This window comes from Cottoperca gobio, chromosome 19 (assembly GCF_900634415.1).
Source record: "Cottoperca gobio chromosome 19, fCotGob3.1, whole genome shotgun sequence".
NCBI classification, from domain to species: Eukaryota; Metazoa; Chordata; class Actinopteri; order Perciformes; family Bovichtidae; genus Cottoperca; species Cottoperca gobio.
This window is the reverse complement of record NC_041373.1, coordinates 1,500,001-1,523,878: the sequence shown is the minus strand read 5'-3', so window position 1 is coordinate 1,523,878 and position 23,878 is coordinate 1,500,001.

Here is a 23,878-nt window from a genome sequence, read left to right as displayed (position 1 = left end):
ACAATCTTAAGGAGGCAAGAGTGAACCCTCTCTTAAAGAACCCCTCCTCTTTTCTCTGTACACCAGCTCAATTGGTTCTGTCATTTACTCTCATGGCTTTTCCTACCACAGATGACAGTCAACTGATTCTGTGTCTTCCCAGATATGAAACCCAGGTGGAGGCACGGATCTTTGCTTGTCTGGCTGATATCTCTCGGTGGATGGCTGCACATCACTTGAAACTCAACCTTGACAAGACCGAGCTCCTTTTCCTTGCGGGAAAGGACTCTCCCATCCAAGACCTTACCATCAACATCGACACCTCGGTTGTTTCCCCGACTCGGACTGCAAAGTATCTGGGTGACACTGGACGACCAACTGTCCTTCAGCGCCAACATCGCTGTAACAACCTGCTCCTGCAGACATACTCTGTACAACATCAGGAGGATAAATTCCCTACTAACTCAGAAGGCGACGCAGGTTCTTGTTCAGGCACTTATCATCTCACGCCTTGACTACTGCAACTCCCTCCTGGCTGGACTGCCTACATGTGCCATCCAACCTCTACAGCTCATCCAGAATGCAACAGCCCGACTAATCTTTAACCTCCCCAAGTTCTCCCACACTACAGTGCTTCTTCTTTGTATGTTGCACTTATATTTGTTTGGCTTATTTGTAATTAATAGTTGAATTCACATTCTATTGTTTCTGTATGTTGCACTTGTGTTTGGCTTAGTTGAAGCTATTGTTCTGCACTTAAAGGATTGTACATATTTGAAGCTAATGTACTTGCAACATTCTTGCTGTTCAGAGTTGTATCCTCATGATTGTTTGCACTTATTGTAAGTGGCTTTGGACGAAAGCTAAATTAACTGTAATGTAATGTAACTGATGACAAATACCACCCAGTCCTAACAGATCGATTTAGTTTCCCATCTCTCTCATTGAAATACCTAAGTCCTTGACATCCTCGCAAAATGTGTCCAACAATGATTTCTTGATAAAATACAAGCACCCACGATATAGCTGGAGTAGAGGTCTTCAGATATGTTACCATATTTATCAATATGCGCTGTCACCGATAATGTTTTCATCTGTGTCAGTATGAGGCCACCGACTCCTTCAAGAAGAGCCTAAAAACCTTTCTTTTCACAAAAGCCTTTCCGTAAAATCTTATGTCTGTTGTTGTTGTTTTTGTTGTTGTTGTTGTTGTTGTCCTGCATTTTATCGCCTTAAGAAAGCTTTTAGCTTTGAAAGGCGCTTTATAAATACAATTTATTATTATTATTATTATTATTATTATTATTATTATTATTATTATTATTATTATTATCACCAATACATTTGTCATTGTGCACGGTTGTCAATGATATTTACATATTTGTTAAGGTGCTCTGTCACCAATTATCTTTTCATCTGTGTCCGTTACTACGGTTGCGACTGTACAAGGTTTTAGGCATCACAACCCCGCTTGTTGCACTTTTATAATTTGATCATTTCAAACAGAATCAAAAAGAGTTTGAAAACATTTGGAACCCACTACTGAATTCTTGTTTTTCCCATTTCAAGTTAGCATAGGGCTAAACCAGACGTTAGCCTGAAGCCTCAAGTCTCTGGTGCGCATGCTCTGCCCATAGATAATTGTGTAGGTTAGTGTTGCAATATATACATAATATCTAATTACATTTCCTTGCTCGAAGCATGTATGCTTACATACAATTGAATTACTCTCTTCAATCTTCCTGATTTTTTATTTCACTTTAACCTTTATTTATCCAGTGACAGCTGAACATTTTCTACAGCAGCTCCTTTGTCCACATTTTTACAGTTCCACAGATTTCTCATAAGTGTAATACAGTTGGCCCGTCGGAGCTGCCAAGTAGTGGAACTGTAGTGTTAGGGTTAGGGTCAACAGAATAAAACAAAAACAAAAAACTGAATTCTAACTTCAATCTAATGAATCACTGTATTGGTGTAAGTACATAATCATATACATATTTTCATGATACCAGTGCTTCTCTTGTCGAATAGAATCTGAGCTCTATTGTATTGAATTCTGAGATTAATATTAAATCTTTATTTTTTCTCATGGTCCTATACTAGAGGTCTTCACAGATCCAAAAAATGGCACATGTGTAAAACCTACCCAAAACCATCGCTTATAATCGAGTACAGTCAGAACTGGACCGAAATTACCCTGATCCAAAATGCAATGGATCCAGAACAAGCACAAATATAGAAAGAACCCTCCACCAATGTACAAGCAGATGCAGTTTTTTTTTTCTCCTGTGATGATGATAATGCACCGTGTAATCAGAGCTCAGAGAGATCTCAGCAATTAGATTTGGATCAAGCTCAACTCATTGTCCTGGGTCAAGTCTTAGTTACTAGGAATCAAGTGAAACCATGAAGACCTCTATCCTACCACTACCATTTCTTTTTCTTTTTTTTTATTCCACAGCATCTTTTGCAGAGCAGCTATTGAATGTTTACGTTTAGAGAAAGAACAAGGTAATAGTTGCAAAGATGAGGTTTTGGTTCATAACAAGACTCTGGACTTGTGATGCACCACATTAACAATCCTGACCTCCACACCCTTAATATGCACTTTGCTATATGGTACACTAATTACTGCATTTGCACTGAATGTTGGCATTGGAACCAATCTTTTGGGTGCAGAATGTTCAATATGAACATACTTTCTATAGACACTTGACTAAACTGTGCTGAGTTAAACTCGCATAAATGTATTCATTCACTTTCTTCACACCACTTTCCTTAATGGGTCCTGGATTTCAACCAACAACCACAAACCTTCAGTCCCCTCACCCATCTGGCTCTCTGCCCACACTTCATGAAGTGAGTCTGCAGTTGAGCACTGATCTGGCGACAGAGATACGGAGAAGGCATCAGTCACTACTGTTGCTGTGGTGATAGCATACTGTCGTTGAGGAGATAAGAGATTGATGGCGTGCTGACCTTTCCCCGGTGGCCCTTCTGTAAACAGTGCTAATGGTGGCTCCAGGTGATAACACCTAGCTCCTGAGCTTCTTTTTTTCTTTATTTCTATCACACAGTCCCTCCTGCTCCATTGCTGTGCTACCATCCTGGCCCTGCTTCTCTTTCTCCCTCTGCGGTGTTAAAGCCTACGGTAATATCCCTCCTACCTACTGATAGCTTTTTGTACTCACAGGAGAAATCCTAGAAATCCCCTCTCCTGCTCACCTGTTTAATCTCCTCATCGGCGTGGAGATTACAACACGCAGTGAATAGAAGAATGAGCAGCAAAGAGCCATGCACCAAGCGAAAACTGCTGTATTGTGATATGGCAGGACACGAGGGATTACAATGATCTCAAGCAAAGAAGGTTACAGAGGTCTCCTGAGAGCTTGACCGACACCAAGAGTTTGAATGAGATTTGAATGAGATGCATCAGCAAAATATACAAAACAAGCTCCTTTTTTCTCCATGCTTCCAGCAGATCCTTCAGGCAGAGTGAAAATGTATTAACTGAAGGAATCTTTGGTAAATGAACAACCTAATTACATGTTCTTCACTGTTTATTATAAATACTGTAACATTTTTCACTATATAGTTAGTTGCATACACTTTTTTCACATTACTTTTTCCAAATCTACAGTAAAGCAGATCTTCATGCTAAATTAAATTCAAAATTATTTGTCATTTATAATTTCTTTATGACCCTTCATATTTTTTCTTAGATACAACCCATTTCCCAAACAAGGGCTGCCCCATAAACATCAATGATTTGAGTCATAAATCCAGGAGCCACCAATTCAAACCCAAGTGTCAGTCCAATAACTCAATCACTTTTCCCTGAATCTACTGCCCACAGAAGAACAGCATGGAAGGCTGCAGAGTTTAAATGAATATTAGCTTTGACCGCTTAAGTACCCCGGAAGACCCCCTTACTGCCCCTTATCAGAAATCTGAAAGCTAGTCATTGATTTAGTTTATAGTGCTGCACAGATTATGATTATTATGATTATTATGATTATTATGATTATTATGATTATTATTATTATTATTATTATTATTATTATTATTATTATTATTATTATTAAGTATGAGTGAGGTGCACTATACCTTCTGTTTGTACCGAATTAATACTGGTTGATAAATAGTTTTGTGCATACACATTTTTTATACATCTGGCCCAGAGTATGAACTCTTAGGGCTTCCAATTTCAAAAAAGCCTCCTTTTCTTTCACTTATTGCAGCAGCTGTTTAGCAGAGCTTCAGTCATCACTGCTTTTGGCCATAACTATGACGAGGGGCCACAAACATGGATCAATTAAAGTGTTACTGAGTGGACAATGGCAGCACTTTGTCCATTTAACAGTTTGACATCGTTCTTGCAGTGGAGAATTACATGGATTACACGGCTGATTGCCAGCTCCCACCGCCACACAGCCTCTGAAATGATATAGATATAGAGAGGAGCAGAGATTCACACTGCAGCTCTTGTAACAGTAGTGGTAGAGTAAACCACACTTCCTGCCTGCTAGCTTGTCACTGAGCTAAATGAAGTGTGTACGCTACTACAGAGTAATGTCAGGCATCAGAATGGGAAAGTTTATCAATAAAGCTTATGGAGGATGTGGCTGTGCAGCCAAGAGCCTGCTGAAACACTCATACCTCCTCTCTGCACACTCTGATGTACGAGTTTATGATAAATAAGGCCTGTATGTGCCTTTTATTGTAGATCAGATCTGGTCCAACCTCTGACATTATAGATATCATGATGTTTTTTGATTACGTATACATACAGTATTTCCAGCTGGCTCCTCTCTAAACAGGGAGTGGTTCTCTAACCCTGTCAGAGACAATTTTAGCCTTAGGCCAGCACAAGCCAAGTGTACGGCAGCAGGATCGAGCAGGGCTTCATCCCAAGCGCCCTCAGATCATGGCATTTGAGCCAGAGATAGAACGACTGAGGAAGATCAAAACTGAGACAAGCAAAGAAGAAGACGAGTTTAAAGGATGCAATCTCTATTCTGGAGCAAGTCCTCATTTCACTGTCTAGCGCTCCAGCAGCCCCCCATCCCCCCTCTAAACCATGCAGTCCCCTGCTCCGCACACTCAATTATTTATCAACTTACAGACGCACTGAGGAGAGCAGAGAGGAGGGAGGAGGCAGCCGCAGACCTCTTCTCTGCTCCTTACTGTTGCTCCTTTCTTTCCCTTTCCTCTTCAAAAATGACCATCTCTGCATGTAAAACATGAATAGTTAACACTAATGACCCCACAGGAGTGAATGAGAGGAAGGGAAACACACTGTTCTCTCCTGCCCTTTCTTTGTCTCTGGTAAGCACCTGAACACCTGAACACCTGACCTCCACCTCCCGCAGCTCTCTCTCTCTCACAATCTTTTCCTCATTCTCTTTTTCTTTTTCTCCCCTCCACCTTCGATGTAGCTCATGCTCATAAGTTCTGGCGAGTTGTTTTTTTTCCTCTCTTCCAGCCCGTTATCGTTCTCACATCCCTCACACCGGAGGTCTTTGTTTTTTTGCAGAGTCTCCGAAGAGACAGATGGAAGTACTTTAACTCTGTTACTGTTGTCAGAGTGGCATCAAGGAGATCACTGCAACCTCAGCACTGTGTGTGTGTGTGTGTGTGTGTGTGTGTGTGTGTGTGTGTGTGTGTGTGTGTGTGTGTGTTAGTGCTGAAGCACTGCGGTACAACTAGTTCATAATATGTTAGTCTGAATACATTTAACAATGTTCAGTTTAGTTGTCAAAATTGTAAAATTTGTTCCATCTTGCTTATTAAATTTGTGATAAGCATGTGCAGGTATATGTGTGTGTGTGTGTGTGTCTCAGAATCCGCAGTTGTGTGTGCGTGTGTGCATGCTTAAGCATACAATAACCATGCATCAACATCCTAATTATGTTTTTGTGCATGTATATGTGCACGTAAATTCCTTGTGTGTGTCTGTGTGCTTATTTACAGTATATTTGTGTCTCAGAGAAAGAGAAAGAGGGAGGGAGACTTGGTAAGTAGCAGTGATGAAGAGGAATAGCTAATGTCAACCGCACTAGCTGCTCCCTCCATATCAAAGCCCCCTGCTTGCTTCATATCTGCAGACAGCCACCAGTAACACACTCCCCATCATTAACTACTGTACATCATATCGGACTGAGAGACGGAGAGGGGCACTGTGACAACAGGAGATAAACGTGAAAAAAGCGAGAGAGGATGTGGAAAAGTGACAGAAAGGAGGAGCAGGTGAGAACAGCATGACAGAGGAGGCAAAGAGCGACTGAGGTCACCATGGCATCGTCATTTGACCTACAGTATGTTCTTTTAATCCTCCTTTCCTTAGTTAGTTACTTTCCGTTACACTCCTACATTAATAAAAACATCCTACTTCATCATTTACGGAAATTCAGACCCAATAATCAGCAGCATCGGTGTGGAAGAATGTGACACCAAACTAACAACTTTAACAACATTTGTAGTAAAGCAGATGTTCTTTGCCAACAGCAAGTTAAAGGCAGCATGGCGTGGGCGAATCATGAGAGATGTGGCTGGCTGCTCGAAAAACAGCTTTTTGCATCTTTTAAGCGATGTAATCTGCACAATGTTTCAGCAGCTTCACCCTCTGATGCTTGCTTACTTACAATTAGAACTCTTAAAGCAATTACTGCATAGTGAACCCAGGAGTCCAGGACTTTCACACTAAACAGGGTAAACTAAGCCTGAAGGGAAGAGAATTTCCCATAATGCATAGTTGTGAGATTCAAGGTCTGAAACTCAGAAAAGCTTGAAAGTAACTGAAGGCTATATGTTGTATTGAATCACTATGCAAAGCTAGTACTAAATCAATACGCTAAAGTATTAAGGTATGCTGTTAGACAATACACATCAGCTGATCTGATTCCAGGCAGCCGGGGAGAACATGCTAAAAAGCTTCTGTAGGTCTGAAGTAAAGTAGACTTCATCAGGCAAAGGTCAGCATCTGCTGTATGTGTGTGTTTCCAGCTTCACAGTGCACATCAGCTGAAGCTCCTGTCCAGGCCCAACTCCCATGACAGGCATTGCGGAAACACACGCTCATAATTACACACATGCGCACAGTGTGATAGAGCTGCTAATCCACATGCTGTTTAACCCTGATAATGGGATATAGCTCAAGCTTGCCTCGAGCCAGATAAATGGTGGGTATATACTTCAAAATCATGTGTGTATCACTTACTAAAGACAGCAAAAAACTCTTGACAATCTGTTTACTTCCAAAGAAATTATACAGTATGCTGTGCGTAAGCAGTGATGTCAAACATGTTGTTACAGGATGTGATGCATTCCCATTTTGCTCTGGATTTGAAAACATTTTGAGTCTTTGAGCATTACAAAATATGCATTCTCTTATTGATTGTTCGTTTCAACATGATGTGAATTGTGTTATTAAATGTTAGATTTGGCTTCAAATTCCTCTTTCTCACAAAATCCAAGTGATGCCTTCTGTAACCTACAGGCTACATCAGCATAATATTAAATACACAGATGATAATCAAGCTATTACATATCCCTCTATCAGTATCATTGTATGCACAAAGAAAATAAAATTGTTTTAACAAACAAGGAAACACTGAATGAGTCCAGAAAATATTCTCAGATCATTTTCTTTTTTGCCTGATGGTGCAGAGTATAGCATGTATACACAGCAATACTTTGTATATATAGAACACAACATACAACCACAATTATCACATTATAATATTATCTTATTAACGTGTCATTCATTCTATTTAAGATCCATCTGTGATGCAGCCTGTAGGACAACTCATATTATTACTTCCCCACTCAGCAGTGACACTGGAGACAAATAGTCTGAATAGTAAAACTCTAATACTTCAACAGATAGTTGAAGCCATCAATGCTACATATTTATGCCTGAAAAGGATATGTAATCAATGGAATGACACGTTTGTGTTTATTTTGACAAAAGTTTGCACTATTGAATATCCGGAAAACACATGGACACGTAAAAGTAGATTATATATTGTACATTGCTGTTCTGTTGTTGTAAAGAAACATGCCCAGTATGTGATATGCAGCAATGCTTTGTCTTTTTCTGGAACATTAAGGTTAACTGCTGGAAGTCTTTACATGCGTAGATCCCATGTGTGATGCACGACTTCACTGGTACGATACAAACAACAATAATTTAATTAATTCCTTAACAACCATTTTTTTGCCAGTTCCACAATCAGAGCATAAGCAACACACACTCACACACACAAAGTTTCCAGGAGTGTGAGTACTGCAAAGCCACAACAGCTTCAAATACAGTAGACTGCTTTAACCTGAGACAGCCTGCACACCAACATGACAATAATGCCGTCGAAAGTGAAACACGCTCCTCCACAGATGGAAAAGAAAATCCCCAACCTGTTGGGTGGCTGCACTCCTTTGAGGAAAAAAGTAATCAGAGAATAAAGTCAGTTTTCCTGACACTTTGAGATACAAGGCTCCCTCATCATCCCTTTGTTTAAGTGATTCCACAGTTCCAAACATCCCATTTGTACACATTAACTCTATTACTAAGGATAAGTACAGTTTGTGCTGTATCGGCAAAGTCACATCTCTGAGGTCAGACTGGTGAAACAAAACATCATGCTCTTGCTTACTACAGCAGCAGAGAAAGTATCACTGTCACAGTGTCTCTTTATCAATGGCAGTAACAAAACTGGATCATTAGTAAAGGGCAAAGTGATTGGGAAATGATAAAACCTTATGGCTTGTCACTTTACACACTCTCTCTCTCACAGGCGGCAGATCAAAGAAATCCTTTGCTACACACTTTCTGGTATGAGATGGTAAAAAACAATAGTATCAACAAGCTTTGTGATCACATACTGTATATCAGCGTATAGTACGCCTTTGCTTTGTGTGTGTCCCTGGTCCCTCAGTGTTTTTCAGGAGCCCCTGCTGGGCAACAGTACTCACCCAGAAATACATCATCATGTCGGCTGAGAGGGGATGGGAGATCATGGGGTGGAAGACGGGGATATGCAAGGACACCGGACAGGCCAGCACTGTTCTGCTTTTTCTCTATCTGTTTCTCTTTGTTGGTGTGTTTTTCAGTACGTCTGTCCTGTTCGGCACTGATCTTCTTCTTTGGTCACTTAACTTTTTTTTCCAAGAACTGCTCGGCTCAGTTTTATCTGACGGCCAGCTAATTGCCCCTGTGTTAGTGGTTTGTAGCAGAGTCCCTTTTATGTGTGCCTTTGCCCCTGAAGACAGTCGGTCTTCCTCTCCCGCTGACTCTTCTGAAGCGTGACTTTGTCTGGAAGAGTTGCCACTAAGGCTCTCTGCTTCTCCTCCCCTAAACCTTTCAAAAAGTCTTCTTCAGCTTCTTCGCCGTAGGGGAAAATAAAGGGAGTAAAGAGTAAAGAGATAGGCAACAAGGAGAAAAGTGCTGCAAAGCGTTTTTACTGTACCTCCCCTCGCTTAGTGTTCTTGAGTTCACTTCTTCTTCTCCTGCTTCTTCTGCCACCCTTTCCTGTCTGCTCAGTTCGCTCTTTACTCCTCTTTTTCCTTTTCCTTTGCTCGCTGTAAACTATCCTGCTCTCTATTTTACTGACACACACTAGAGCCTCTCTCGCTTTGTTTTTTTCGTCTCTCAATCCGGGCAGCACCAGTCCAGCAGCTCTGTTTTGAGTGGAGGCACGTCTCAGACGGACTTTCTTCTACAGCGTTCCTGAGTGAAGAGCGCTGGAGAGGCTGGGGGGTGGGAAAAGCTTGAAATCACCACAAGGTACAGTAGCACAGAGGCTTTCAACCAGTGAGACAAGTGCAGAGGGGAAAGAGTGAGGGGGGGCAGAGAAAAAGGGAGCGATGGAGAAAGAGAGAGAGAGAAGAGAGCGAGGGAGGATGGAGGGAAAGGGAAATGAGCTGGTGGAGGGATACCGGTGTTGCAGACACACGCTGGGTAGTGGAGGACGACGACAGGCTGCGTAGAAGTTGTGGGAAAGCGGATGGCGGAGCCGGAAGAAGGGACACAAGGCAAGATGAGAGAGGGAGAAAAAGAGATGCACAGAGCTGAGAGAAAGAGAGAGCAGCTTGGCTTGTTGTTGCTTATGGTAAAGAGCCAATAATACCAGCCGGTTTCATTAAGTTGCACTGGGAGTGTCGGGGAGGAGAAGGAGGTTTGGCGGTTTGGTGGTGGTGCGTGTGGGGGCTAAGGGGTGAGAGAGCCATCAAAACAAAATACAATTTAGTGCGCTTGTGTAACCTAAGAAGAGAGTGGGGAGAGGAAAACAGCTAAAGAGCTGCTGCATCTCTTGTTGTTCTTCTTTTGTTCCTTCTCTGCAATGGGAGGGAGGGCTGCTGTGTGCTGGTGTTAACGTGTAAGCGTGTATGAATGTGTAAGTGTGTATAGGGGTGTGTATTGGCTGTGCTAGTTGAGCTGGTCTGGCCCACAGTAGTGCAGAGCGAATATTTACACACATATATGTGTGCAAGCATGTTTGTGTTGCAAGCTGCACTTTATAACATTTGTTTGAAAATGACTTGTGTGTCACACACTGACCACTAATATGTTTTGTACACTCTTTGCATCTGCATCATCATACATATATACGGTGTGTGTGTGTGTGTGTGTGTGTGTGTGTGTGTGTGTGTGTGTGTGTGTGTGTGAGAGTGTGTGTGTGTGCCTGGACGACAGAGAGGCAGAGGGAGAAAGAGAGAGTTGGATGTTGTAGCCTGCCTCAGCACATTCCCCCTCACACACACAACCACCAGTGCAGTCAATACACTACCGAGGCAACTTGCCATGTTAACCCCTTCACTGCTTTAAATACTGCACTGCACACACTGGGAACGCTGGAAATACTGGGCCAGAAGTGCAAAAAGATGATCTGCCTTGTTAGGAAATCATAAATACTGTAGCTAATTAAATCAAATTGAACTAATACTAGCAGCATAAGAAGGAAGCACCTTTGAAATTCACATTTAAAATGAAATAACATTAATCAGTCAAATTAAACCGCAGGTTTCTCTCTCATGCCAGGTTAAAAACATAAGGTGGTCCAAATGAAAACAGTTGGTTGTTGGCTTTTCTGTATTGTTAAAAAACATGGCTGTTTATCATTTCCCAATTCCTGCTAACGTATTACAATAAATGTCATAAATGTGAAGAGGAAGTCTTGTTTTCTCTTTGTTGAGGGACAGAGGCTTGGATATTTAAATGTTTCACAGTCACAAATCCCATGTGCAGACCCAAAACAGCAATGATTGTATGTACTCAGAAGTATCGTATGTGTATCGAAGCCTGATATACCGTATTCCTCTGTGCCATAGAGCTGCATTGTAAATCAACACATCCCTTCATTACCATGAAAACACACACAGTAGTTTATTTTGACTCAATTCCACAACCACCAGTTGTGACAAAACAATATGATGCAGAAAATATTTCTCAACAGTATTTTATGGCTATAGGCCACTTTTGCAATTTCCAAAATCCTTCAAAATAAGGAAAGTAAATACAAATCAATGGGTACCATGATTAGCGATCACGATCCTTGTCTCATCACAGCAAATAAAAGACAGTGTCATGCAGAATTTGCATTCTTTACATGTTCCAGGGTGGATTCTGAAGTCTTCATGGATGATTCAGACAGATGATTTATGCACATTAGCTCTTCTACTTCAAATGTAGAAGAACTTATTTTAAGATCTGCATTGAGGGAATACACTCCATATTAAAGTTGCATCAAACACCTTCAGTTTGGTGAGGTTCATTTTTTATTTGAGTTCAATCAAGTTTTGGGAAGGTAATATGTATGATTTCATCATTAATAAAACATTGATTCATTTTGGGATAATTATTCTACCCGAACATGTTATGCTAATTGAGCTGGATTTAAAGAGGAATCTAGTGAATTGACTTAAGGCAGAAAAGCTGGAAGCTTTACAACACAAACCACGTACAGCACCGTCCCCACACCCTCTTCATGATACAAGAAGTGGAATGTATGGCTAACGTCTCAAGTTTGACATTTACCAATGTAAAAAAATAATGAGCTAATTCATAGTTAAAATAGATTATGAATACCAATTCATCTGCAGCAATTTGTGCTGAAATTGGTTTTTAAGACTTGCTTGAAATGAGGCCATTTACATACATGTATGCATGCCTGGTGTGCAACCTCAGCTCTCACTCTCCTTCACTCCGCCCTCTGAGACTACCAAGAGCTCAGAGACGCTCTTTTCTTCCCTAGCAACTACCATTCAAAAGAGAACATTTTCCTATCAAAACTAGGCGTCATGCTATTTCAGGTCTGGGTCATGAATAAGTTAGTCCAAACTCTGCATGTGAGTGAACTAATGCAAAAATAGGACAGACTTGTGGTGGGTGGATGTTGTCAGGGTCTAGCAGGAAAGGAGCAACATCAGGTCAGTCTACACAGATTTAGAGTAGGAACTAAATATACAGAGTGAAGGCAGTCTGGATGTTTTGGGTAAAATCTCTCCATTATGTGTCCAAAGTTTTTTTTTAATTAATGACATATACCTCATCCATAAAACATTAGTCAATTATTTATTAACCATTCACTTATAAACCTTTTATAAAGAGTGCCTTGTTAGAAAGCTGTGGTTCTTTCTAACAGGACGAACCATGCACTGAGGATGTGCTTCTGTACTTAAAATGTTAAAGTCGTCAACATAATGTTTTACATAGTGTTGGTACACAAAAATACTCGGGGCTAGATTTACTGAAAACAGGCAAATTCTGCCGCTGAAGGAGAGCACATTCAAGCAGTTCAAAAAGATACATCATACTATAATGTCAAAGATTGATCAAGCTCAATGACAAAACAGTAGATGGCGTGGTGAGCCATTTTCAATCCATGGAATGCAATTTGTATATATTTAGTAAGAAATTGTCAATATTCACAACAGCATTGATGTGTTTTATCACAGTGCAGTCATATCATTTAGTTTACAGCTCAAAAACATGTTTAAGTGTGCTTTACCTCTTTAATGCAGGCAATAAACATGAGCAGAGCGAATGGGAGTAGAGCTGGAGTTCATATGGACGTCAATACTGAGGTGCATGCAGCCAAACACACAAAACAAAAGGACAACTTCCATTGTAGCCTGTAATGATTTTATATTTCATTAATGGTCAAGTTAACCTTCAAATTTCATAAACACAAATCAAAGAACCTAATTGCTTTAGTTACAATCTATTGTTAAAATATTATTTTCCCCCACTACAACATTCCTTCAGTAAATCCCATCTCTGCATTGTTTATGCTTGCTTTTCAAAACTAACCATGGCAAACTGTGTGACTCAAGTAAATACAGGGGGATATATCTGTAAACAGTTATCCTTTTGTTTTTGCACAATTCTCCCTTATATGCAATGAGAGAGACGCACACTGCAAATGACACGCAAACTGTGATCTGCTATTCTGTTCTGCTGTTGTCCATCCTGCTGCGACAGTTTCATAAATACACCACATGTGTTTGGGGAAGAACCAAGAGATCTGCCCACAAAAAAACAGATGCAAAAACTGCAGTAAAACCGGGTCCCTCTGTTCATTTTGGGCCATAGCGTAAAGCTTAAGGCTTCTGCCACCAAGATAAAAAAACACAGGTCCATGCAAACATTTTGTATGTTGCTCTGCTAACTGTAAATTACATTTTATTTATTAATCAATACATTATTGTGCTGCCTTGAAGAGACTTTGCAAAGTCTATGAGTCAAAGTCAGTTCAACTTTTTCCTCACAAATGCAATGTTTCAGCTATTAAAGTCAAGAACTGGAGTGTAAGGGTGTTAGTGTTCTGTAAGCATCTTCAGAAAAAACACAGGGATTTGCCATGACGATAGTGTGGACTAAAGTACCATGTATCTTCTCATAGCGTGTCTGTCCTTTTGTGTTGTATTTAATGTTGTATGTCATGTTATACTTTGTGTATTATATTCATAGATATCTACGAATGTTCTACTTTGTTTAGTGAATGTCGATATGAATGTAGCTGTTGTTAGTCATATTGTCAGTGTCATTGTCATTACTAGTGCTCGTACCGCAGCTTCTTGGGTTTGGAAGTGAGTCTCTGCATGCGTGTATGGTATCAACCTTACAGTGTACACATCATGAGTGCAAAAGCTGCCATGAAGATTTTATGGCCTCAATAAACTGAAAGCTTTGGAAGAAAGTCAAAGTTCAGACTGTCCGACACCATAGACCGGAGCTATTCAACTATTTTGTTGAGGGGGCCACACTGTCAGAAAGCTAAGGGCCCGGGGGCCGGACATTTCCCTGAGCTATTATTCTCGGGGGTAAATTGACCCACTCGCCTCTCTCTGGCCTTATGAACACCTTCTCTTTTGTTAATTTGTGTTTATTGTGGAGCATTTTTGATATACACTCCAGATAAAACATATATTTCCTCAAAACAAAGGATAAGAAAGATATATGCTCCTCAATATACATATTGTCGGGGGGTGTCAGGGGGTCGTCCCCCAGAAAAAAGGAAATGTACTTTAAAACAAATGTCCTGTATTTTTACACCAACTAACCTTTTGGATTAAGTGAAGAAACAGCCGCATTCTGTTAATGACAAATGTGTCAGTATCACAGTGATATTTGTGTTTTGGTAAAACAGCGCCCCCGCCAGCAACCGTTCAGGCAGAGAGTGTTACTGCATCAAAATGAGAAGATGAAGAAAAGCTGCTAAAATCAGGAATACACCACAGTAACTGTAGAAAGTGCTGTGTTGTGTTGAAGTGGTGAAAACGAAAATGTACCCACTTGCCTCTCTCTGGCCTTATGACCACCTTCTCTTTTGCTTATTTGTGATTATTGGGTAGCATTTTTGATGTACACTTCAGATATAACTCATATTTTTCCTAAAAACAAAGGATGAGAAAGATCTATGCTCCACACGATGAGGCGCCTGGTTACATTTTAAGCAAAGTTGGAAAAATACTTCTCGGTGACATCAATCAACAGACGTAATATCTTCTTTTGATCTCCCCCTGTGTCCGTCCCCTCCTACTCACAAAGCTGGCAACCACCTCAACCTCATATTCACCTGAAACTGCTCTACCTCAAACCTCTCTGTAACCCCACTTCACATCTCTGTTCACTTTTTCATATCCCACTCTCCCCCCCTCTCCCAATCTGACAAACCTATTTCCCCCGAAAACTATACCTCTCCGCCGTAACCTCCGCTCCCTCTCTCCCTCCTCTCTTGCCTCATCTCTCCTCTCTGCCCTTCCTTCTCCTGACTCCTTCTCACTCATGCATGCCAACTCTGCCACAGACACTCTCCTCTCTACCTTGTACTCCTCTCTGGACTCTCTCTGTCCTCTCACCTTGAAGCACGTTTGCTAGTCCCCTCCAGCTCCCTGGTTGAATGACTGTGTGTACTAACATAACCATCCTACGGGGAGCTGAAAGAAAATTGTTGAAACCAAAACACCCTGACGACCTCCTTGCCTTTCAACCTATTCTCTCTTCTTTCTCTTCCTCTATTTCAGAAGCAAAAAGCACTTTCTTCCAACAAAAAATGTAATCCTCTTTCTCCAACCCCAAAAAACTCTTCTCTATCTTCTCCACCCTCCTCGATCCTCCCAGACCCTCACCTCCTTCTTCCCTCCTACAGTCCCACTTTGTCAACTACTTTGTAGCATAAAAAAGATGACATATGCTCTTAATTTTTTAATTTACGGACTGACATCACATCTAACTTCTTTCTCCCCCCTCTCTCCAATTAAGTTCACCTTCTCCTGTCTATTGCACCTGACCTTCTTCCTTTTCTCACCCATCTCATCAACACTTCCTTAACAACTGGTTACTTTCCAAACACTCTTAAAGAGGCAAGAGTGAATGAGTTAAATAAACCCTCACTCAACCCCTCTTAAGCGCATGGTCTTCAATCAACTCTCATCTTACCTTCACCAGAACAACCTTCTTGATCCGCACCAATCTGGTTTCAGGGCAGGCCACTCAACTGAGACTGCCCTCCTCGCTGTCACTGAGGAACTTCACGCTGCTAGAGCAGCCTCCCTCTCCTTTGTTGTCATCCTTTCTGCTGCGTTTGACACAGTGAACCACCAGATCCTCCTTTACACCCTCCAAGAACTGGGAGTTTCAGGCTCAGCTCTCTCCCTGCTCGAATCCTACCTAAAGGATCGCATCTACAGGGAAACTTGGAGACAGGCTCTGTCAGACCCTTGTTAACTCACCGCTGTGGTTCCTCTGGGCTCTGTACACCAACTCGATTGGCTCTGTCATCCACTCTCATGGCTTCTCCTACCACAGCTGACACTCAACTGATTCTGTCTTTTCCCAGATCTGAAACCCAGTTGGAGGCACAAATCTCTGCTTGTCTGGCTGATATATCTCAGTGGATGTCCGCACATAACTTGAAACTCAACCTCGACAAGACCAAACTCCTTTTCCTCCTGGGGAAGGACTCTCCCATCCAAGACCTTATCATCAACATTGGCACCTTGGTTGTTTCCCCGACTTGGACTACAAGAAAGAAAATCTTCTTTTTTGAAATCATTAAAGTGGTTAGCGTATTTGAAGCTAACAGTAACATTTGTATTCTATTGTTTTTGTATGTTGCACTTTTGTTTGGCTTATTTGAAGCTATTGTTCTGCACTTAAATGATTTCACCTATTTGAAGCTAATATACTTGCAATATTTTTGCTGTTCAGAGTTGTATCCTCTTGATTGTTTGCACTTATTGTAAGTCGCTTTGGACAAAAGCGTCAGCTAAATGAACTGTAATGTAATGTGTGGATGTTGATGTGCGTCTATGGGCCGGGTTTTCTCAGTTTTCTACAGAACCACTGATCCAAATAACTTTACCTGCTGCACTGCACTCCCTCAGGTCCTCAGCAACACACACGTCAATTGGGAAGTAGATGTGTGAGGGTTAGCAAGATAATCGAAACTCACACACACAAACACACACACACACACACACACACACACACACACACACACACACACACACACACACACACACATACACACATACATCTGTCATTATAATATGATGTTATTGTGAGTTGTGTGTAGTTTTGATTTGTATTGTCAGAGTGTATATTCTTAAATTGACCCTAGGAAGACAATGAAGATCCAAATAAATACACAAATACACATTTTAGTTTGCCTGAATGTAAAACATATTAATAAAAATAAGAAAGAAAGAAAATCTCAAGAATTTGCAACCTTCTCTAAAAACCCACTAAATAGCATGGCCAACAACTATACTGATAATATCAATCAGAACTAACAAAAGCAATCCAGTTGAATACAGAGAGGTTATAATTACAATTTACGAACTGGAAATGCCTTACTGTGATTTTTGGAATACAACAACGTGCACACACACATTAAAACTCTTCTGTTTGAGCCCGATCAGTCTGGTGCTTACAGTCTGGCTTTCAGTGCTGTCAGCAGCCCTCTATCACGCCTTCAGAGAGCAGTGTTGCTAGCTCTACCTGATCTCAATCCTCCTGCCGGAGTTCCTCTCATTGACTCGCTGTCTGCTGCCAGGCACACTGAGCAATCTCTCACCTGGAAAAACTCAGCAGGCTGCTTTGGCTCCACCACTGTTTACGCTTCCCTCTCCAGGAAAAAAAAGGCAGGTTCATTGTGCATCTGTGCTGGTTTGTGTTGTATCTTAATAACAGGTTTCCCTTTGGTGTTTTGGTGGGCACATATTGGCATTCCCTTTTTCATCTAGCTGGTAAGATCTGAGAACACTAGTAACTGATCTATGGGATGGAGGAAAATAAAAAGGAGGGATGAGTTAAGTGTTTGTTCAAGGCACACTATTAAAAGAAAAAGGAGACTATACAACAAAGATGGATTGAGGCCTCTGTACACTGTAAGTTTGACATTTGGTCCTTGAGAAAACTCGTCCTAGATGTCACTCTGAGACACGTCCAGAGACAGCTGATTCAGAGAGACCAAACACAGCCTTTGTCAAATTTCTGACGGTGTCAGAAATTAAGGAGCCATTAAGGAGCCATGCCACAAATTCACTGGCTGATACTGACATGTTAAGCCCTCAGTATGTCGACATTGTTATGTAATGTATGTATCTATCCAACCCTAGCTCGTAAAAGTTGATCTATCCAAAGCACCATTTTTTAGTGACGTAAAATAAAACAATTGCTTTTTTTTAAACTGACAAACATGAAGAGGAGGTGGCAGGACTTTTCTTCTCATTGTGCAATAAACTTCCGAGAACGCTTTTATCACGCATTGTACTGAGATATTTTGAAATGTATTTCACGATGACTCAACTTTTTTATAAAATATAAAATAAATCTCTTTTGATAGATGGTTTGGTCAGAATTAGGCACAATAACAAATTGGTTAGGGTTGAAATAGGAACTTAGTTAATGTTGGGAAAACTGCTTTTTTTCTTAGGGAACAGTCTCTTCAAACCAATCAGTAAACAGCTAAAACAGCTTTAGCGAAAGTTATGTCTGATATGTCTGATATGTCTATATAGATGTCTATGAAAGGTTGGAAATTCATATCCTGTTAATTTAAACAAATTCTACTATCTTTAAAAAGGAAAATTGTTGAAGCACCTTCAATTTCTCATCTGGATTTTGATTGCAAATGTCCAGCAGTTGTTCATGCACATTGAGATGAGGGGCTGGAGGAGAGGGGATTAAGTAAAGGGATCTGAACATGCTGCTTGAGGCTTTTCTGCAGCCTTGTGTTGCCTCTGCATAGTTAAACTGGTAAAAGAGATGACCAGCAGCTCCAGCAGCAAATCTAGGGAGGCTGCTGTAAGTCTTCTGTACACCACTCAGCCAGTAAACTGTACTGTACTCTGTAAACCCTACATGTACCTTCCACCTGCTAATGGAAATGAGGAAAAGTGGAGAATATATATATATATATATATATATATATATATATAGTCAAGGAAAGGGAAGTGAAACCACTACATGTATGTTTGATAATTAAGCTGGTGGCAAAGAAATGAAAGGGAGAGCATGATGAGAACATGTTGTGTACGCAATGACTTTAACGGGGGAAACTGTTCTTGGTAAATATTACCCGGTAAATACTATTTAACCTTATTCTTATAATCAAATCAAATCAAATCAAATGTATTTATATAGCCCAATATCACAAATTATACATTTGTCTCTGTGTGCTTTACAGACTGTACAGGATACGACACCCTCTGTCCTTAGACCCTCGCATCACACAAGGAAAACTTCCTAAAAGAAACCCCATAATTAAAGGGGGAAAAATGGAAGGCTAATCCTCAATAGTCATCCTAACTAAATGTATTCCTATAATCATCGTCTGATGATTAAAGTGTGATGACTTTATTTACAAAAACAGAACTTGTTGTAATCTATTAGTATCTCCTGTAGAACAATAATCTTAGTAAAAAAAACACTTCATTTCATAAATTAGTAAAATAACTAATAACATAATAATATTCATTAAATAGGAAAGTTCTGCTTGTTATGGTCTCATGAAAAGAACAAAACCAACAATGTGTTAATACTTATTTCAATACTGTCTGAAAGCCCTAGGCTGCCAGTAGCACTCAGGTGCAAGTCCATTGGTTTCCCCTAAAGCATGAATCTTTAAAAACGGCTCACAAATATATGGTTTCATTGTTAAAAACAGGTTCAGTAATTACCTTACACAGCTGGCTATTGTAGCTTCTAACAAATGTTCCTCAAACAGGATGAACGAGTGCATTTATTGGGGACTATTTTCAGTTGCAGATACTCTACATTTGATGCACTAGTGAGTATATGGGGCAGCCGGAGAGTGTTTGTGGGATGGAATAAAAATAAACTACAGTAGATGTGTTGATGGTTATGAAGGGACATCTCACCCAGTGCAACAGTGTGGTTCCTTGATGTTTTTAACTATGTTAACTAAGGTTAAGGTGCTCCATTGTTGTACAGACCTTTGTGCCTTAGCACAGAGGACTAATATACTGAATATCAGGCTTTGGATAAAAAAACACAATATTTGTTAGTCGGATATAACTGTTAGCTCATTTATGGGATTTGAAAAATACACAATATCACCACTCATGCCTTACGTCATCCACTTAAGTTTACATTTTTCTCAAACTGCTTTAAGGTAAAAGGTCACAACAGCAAGGAATCAATGTCGAGGAACCAATGACAGTACACACAACTGAACAAACAAATCTTTCTAGTGTCCAGTATGTACCGGGTAAGCCTGTCCAACGTCTGAGTGCTCATGAATCTTTTGAGACGTTTCCCACTCTGTGTATTGCTCAAGCTCCCTGCTACTGTCGCTGATGTCACAACACGAGCCGGGGCAAACTGTTACTTTGACAAACAAACAGAGTTCATAACGTTCATAACGTTCATCTTCATTGCTGTTTTGTCGGGGCTGGGGGGTTTGGCAAGGTGCAGACACAGATTCACACACTGGGCTGTAAATTATTCTTGTTCAGTGCTTTGAGGAATTTAAATAAAGTGTATACAGTGGCAAAAGTCTTTTTTTAATTGAAATGGCAAACAACACTACAACAAACAAACAATGTAGGCTAGTAACATAAATATATGCACATCTGCTCACTGCAGGGCATAAACAAAGTGTTACAAGGGCCTACGAGGCTACAAGGCAAAATACAAAAGAAACAAAGCAGTAAAGTAATATCTTTATTAATGTAAACGTATACATGATGACTGGTATTGAACAAATGTTTTATGGGGCGAGCAGCACTAATGTTTGAACACGCACGTACTATAATGTGTCCCGGAGAAACTGACGCCATATTGTGCAAAAAGTATCATAACTGGAAAGGTTCAAACGGTTCGATACATTTACGTGTATCAACTCAAAGTAACGATACTGTGAAGAGTTGCTCTGCACATCACTCAGCAGTGATCCTTTTCTTAGCACACTAGTAACTGCCAGACATGTATTATGGGTCCAGCTCAGATATGTACACCAAGAAATACAGCACATATACATAGTGTATGTACTGCATACACACATATTCACATACTTCATCAATTTAGTGCAGTTGCCTCCGTCATCAATTGTGGGTGCACATTAAACTCGGTGGAGCGAGTGCTGTGCAGCTGTCTCTCTCTGTCTGTCTCTATTCATTTTCAATTAGCTTAATGAACACATTAGTAACATGTCCTTAGATAAAGGGAAAAGTCAGTGCCTTAAAGAAAACAATCTTCTGACTCCTATTGTACAGTATTACTACCTGGTAACAGGAGTTTTAGAGCAACTTGTAGGCGGGATGTAGATCTTTCATAATATAATGTATATTGTCCTTTCATTTTTGAAAGGAGTTTTCCATCACTCCTGTAAATCTGGGGGTCTCAAGAAACAAACATAAGATAAATCAATAAAACACAAATAAAAATAATAATCAAATTCAAAGCAGGAGACGCTGGATCCTACATTTCCCTTAATGCAACTTGAGTTTCTTTCTTACGCTCACCCTGCATATCCATGTCCCCAGTGTGTGACGCTGACTTTCTGCTGTAAATTTGCAGTCTCCAAGCCCCTGACCACATCATCAGAGTTATTTTATCAGACTTGACAAAGCTTCGCCAGAGACACAGAAGACTTTATACAAACTGTTTTCCAGTGGTGGAAGAAGTATTCCAATCTTTTACATGAGTAAAAGTTGCAAAGTAAAACACTGTGTTAGAAGTAAATGTCAACTTTCAAATTGTTACTTGATGGTGGTGAGAACAACCTAATCTCCTGCACATATAACTGGTAAACCTTTCTCTAACCTTCTTGTTCACAAGACTCCTGGGGTCAGTGTTGAAATTATACTTTGGCTTTCGTGTGAGCCGTATTTTCAGTGTTGGGGAGTGGGAGGGTACTGTACACACACGCAAACATGAATGTGCCCGCCTATATACAAAAATATACTATCAATACATTTCAATTCATACAGAGAATATTAAGCATTGATGAATAAAGAAACTGAATAATGCTTTACCGTTGTTTTTCTAATAAAATCACCCTCCACCGAGAAACAATAAAAATGCCAACACACAGTGGCAAACGTTTGTTAAACAGATCAGATCGAGGTTGCATCCCATGACAACATGTCCATAGCCTCAAATGCAGTGGTGGGCCATGCATTTCACACCTAGGCCTTCAGTGATGTCCTACACAGTCCTACCTGAATTATTCCACCTCTTAATATCATCATTATGACGCCATGGCTCTAGAAACTATACATTTAGACAGAAACGCAGTATAACCGGGCGTTGCATCACCTTAACATAGTCAAGTACAACAGAGTTATATTAATATTTACGAAACATTTAGTTGTAAATAGCAGGCATTCCCAGCATTACAATGTGCAGTGCCTCTCGGAGGCTGTGAGCCGGGGGTACCACTCGTAGTTAGTGATTTGAAAGTGGCGGACAAACCCTCCTGAAAAGTTTGTCTTGAAAATGGCGTTGTAATTATATCTGCGACCAAATCGATCTTTTCTCCTCCTTCAGCCATTTTGGGTTGAAAAAAACAGCCTGTAGAAATCTAAATTAGCTCGTTCAAAGTTTGTTAGCTCTGCATAGCTCTGCCTCTCAATAGTGCGTATCCAATCAAAAGACGTGGACGTGCTGACGTTATCGTACGCCTGCTAGCTGGCCCCAGTGTCCCCAACTCGAAATCTGATTGGTTAACGCCACAGTTTTGTCTCCGTTCACTTTAAGCTACAAGTGCCCGCACTGTTGATTCTGAAGGCCTCAGGGCAGACTTCTTGGACCCTGGCAACAGATTATGGCGGAAATATGATTTCAGGCACTTCCCCCTAGGTGTTGAGGATGTTTATTCATGGACAAACTGAAACATACACTGTGCATTTACTACTAATTAACAACTTTACTGCTAATTTCTTTTCTGCTCCGATCACCAACACCTGTCTGTTCTGAGTGCATCCACTGTCACTCTCTTTCTCTTTCTTGCTCGACCACCCACTCGAAATGCACTGAGCTATTCCTTAAAGGAGCAGTATAAATAACCAACTCATCATCATCATCTTTAGTATCATCATTGTTATCAATGACAGGCTGAAGTTTCTCATTAAAAAGGCTGATGCCAGCACATTATGACCTTCCTCTGGAGTTGGGAGTCCACCTGTTAATTTGGTATCTTGGTTATAGAGCTCCAACTCCATGACACAACAATCCTCTGAATCATTTAAAATAGCTTTGTGTGTGTGTCTATGTGTGTGTTTGTGTGTGTGTGTGTGTGTGTGTGTGTGTGCATTCGTGCGCGTGTATGTGTGTGTGTGTGTCATACAACATGACTGTAAATAAAACATAGCAGATGTTTAATTATATGTTACATATTGTACATTTCACAGTGCACCATCTGAAAATGTTCCTCTTTAAGATTTTTCAGTAGTGGTTTCCAATTTACAAACAGTGATAAATTATCTGAATTTAAAATATCTACAAAAAAGAAAACACAATGATTATTTTCCCATAAACCAAAATCAGCTGTATTTCATCAGAGGCAATAAGCAAGCAGACAAATATTGGTGTGTTTATGTCTCAAAAGCTCACGGATCAAACTGAGCCAGCAGCAAATATCCTCTGCTGTATCCTGACGGGGAGACAACATCGATATCTATCAAATATAACATTTATCAGCAGTTCAATAAAACAGAGCCACGCAATCAGAAAGTGACATGGAAGAGATTACAGCCTAATTCAAAGTTAATTGAAATACCACTAATATTGCATTAGTTTGTGTTAATGCTCAAATCCAATCAATTATTTATAGGGCTGGTTCTGGAGTAGAGACAACAACTGGGTCGGCAGACACACAGCCTTCATTGTGTACGCTTATTTATCTCCAGCCAGAACCCGAAGAAACAG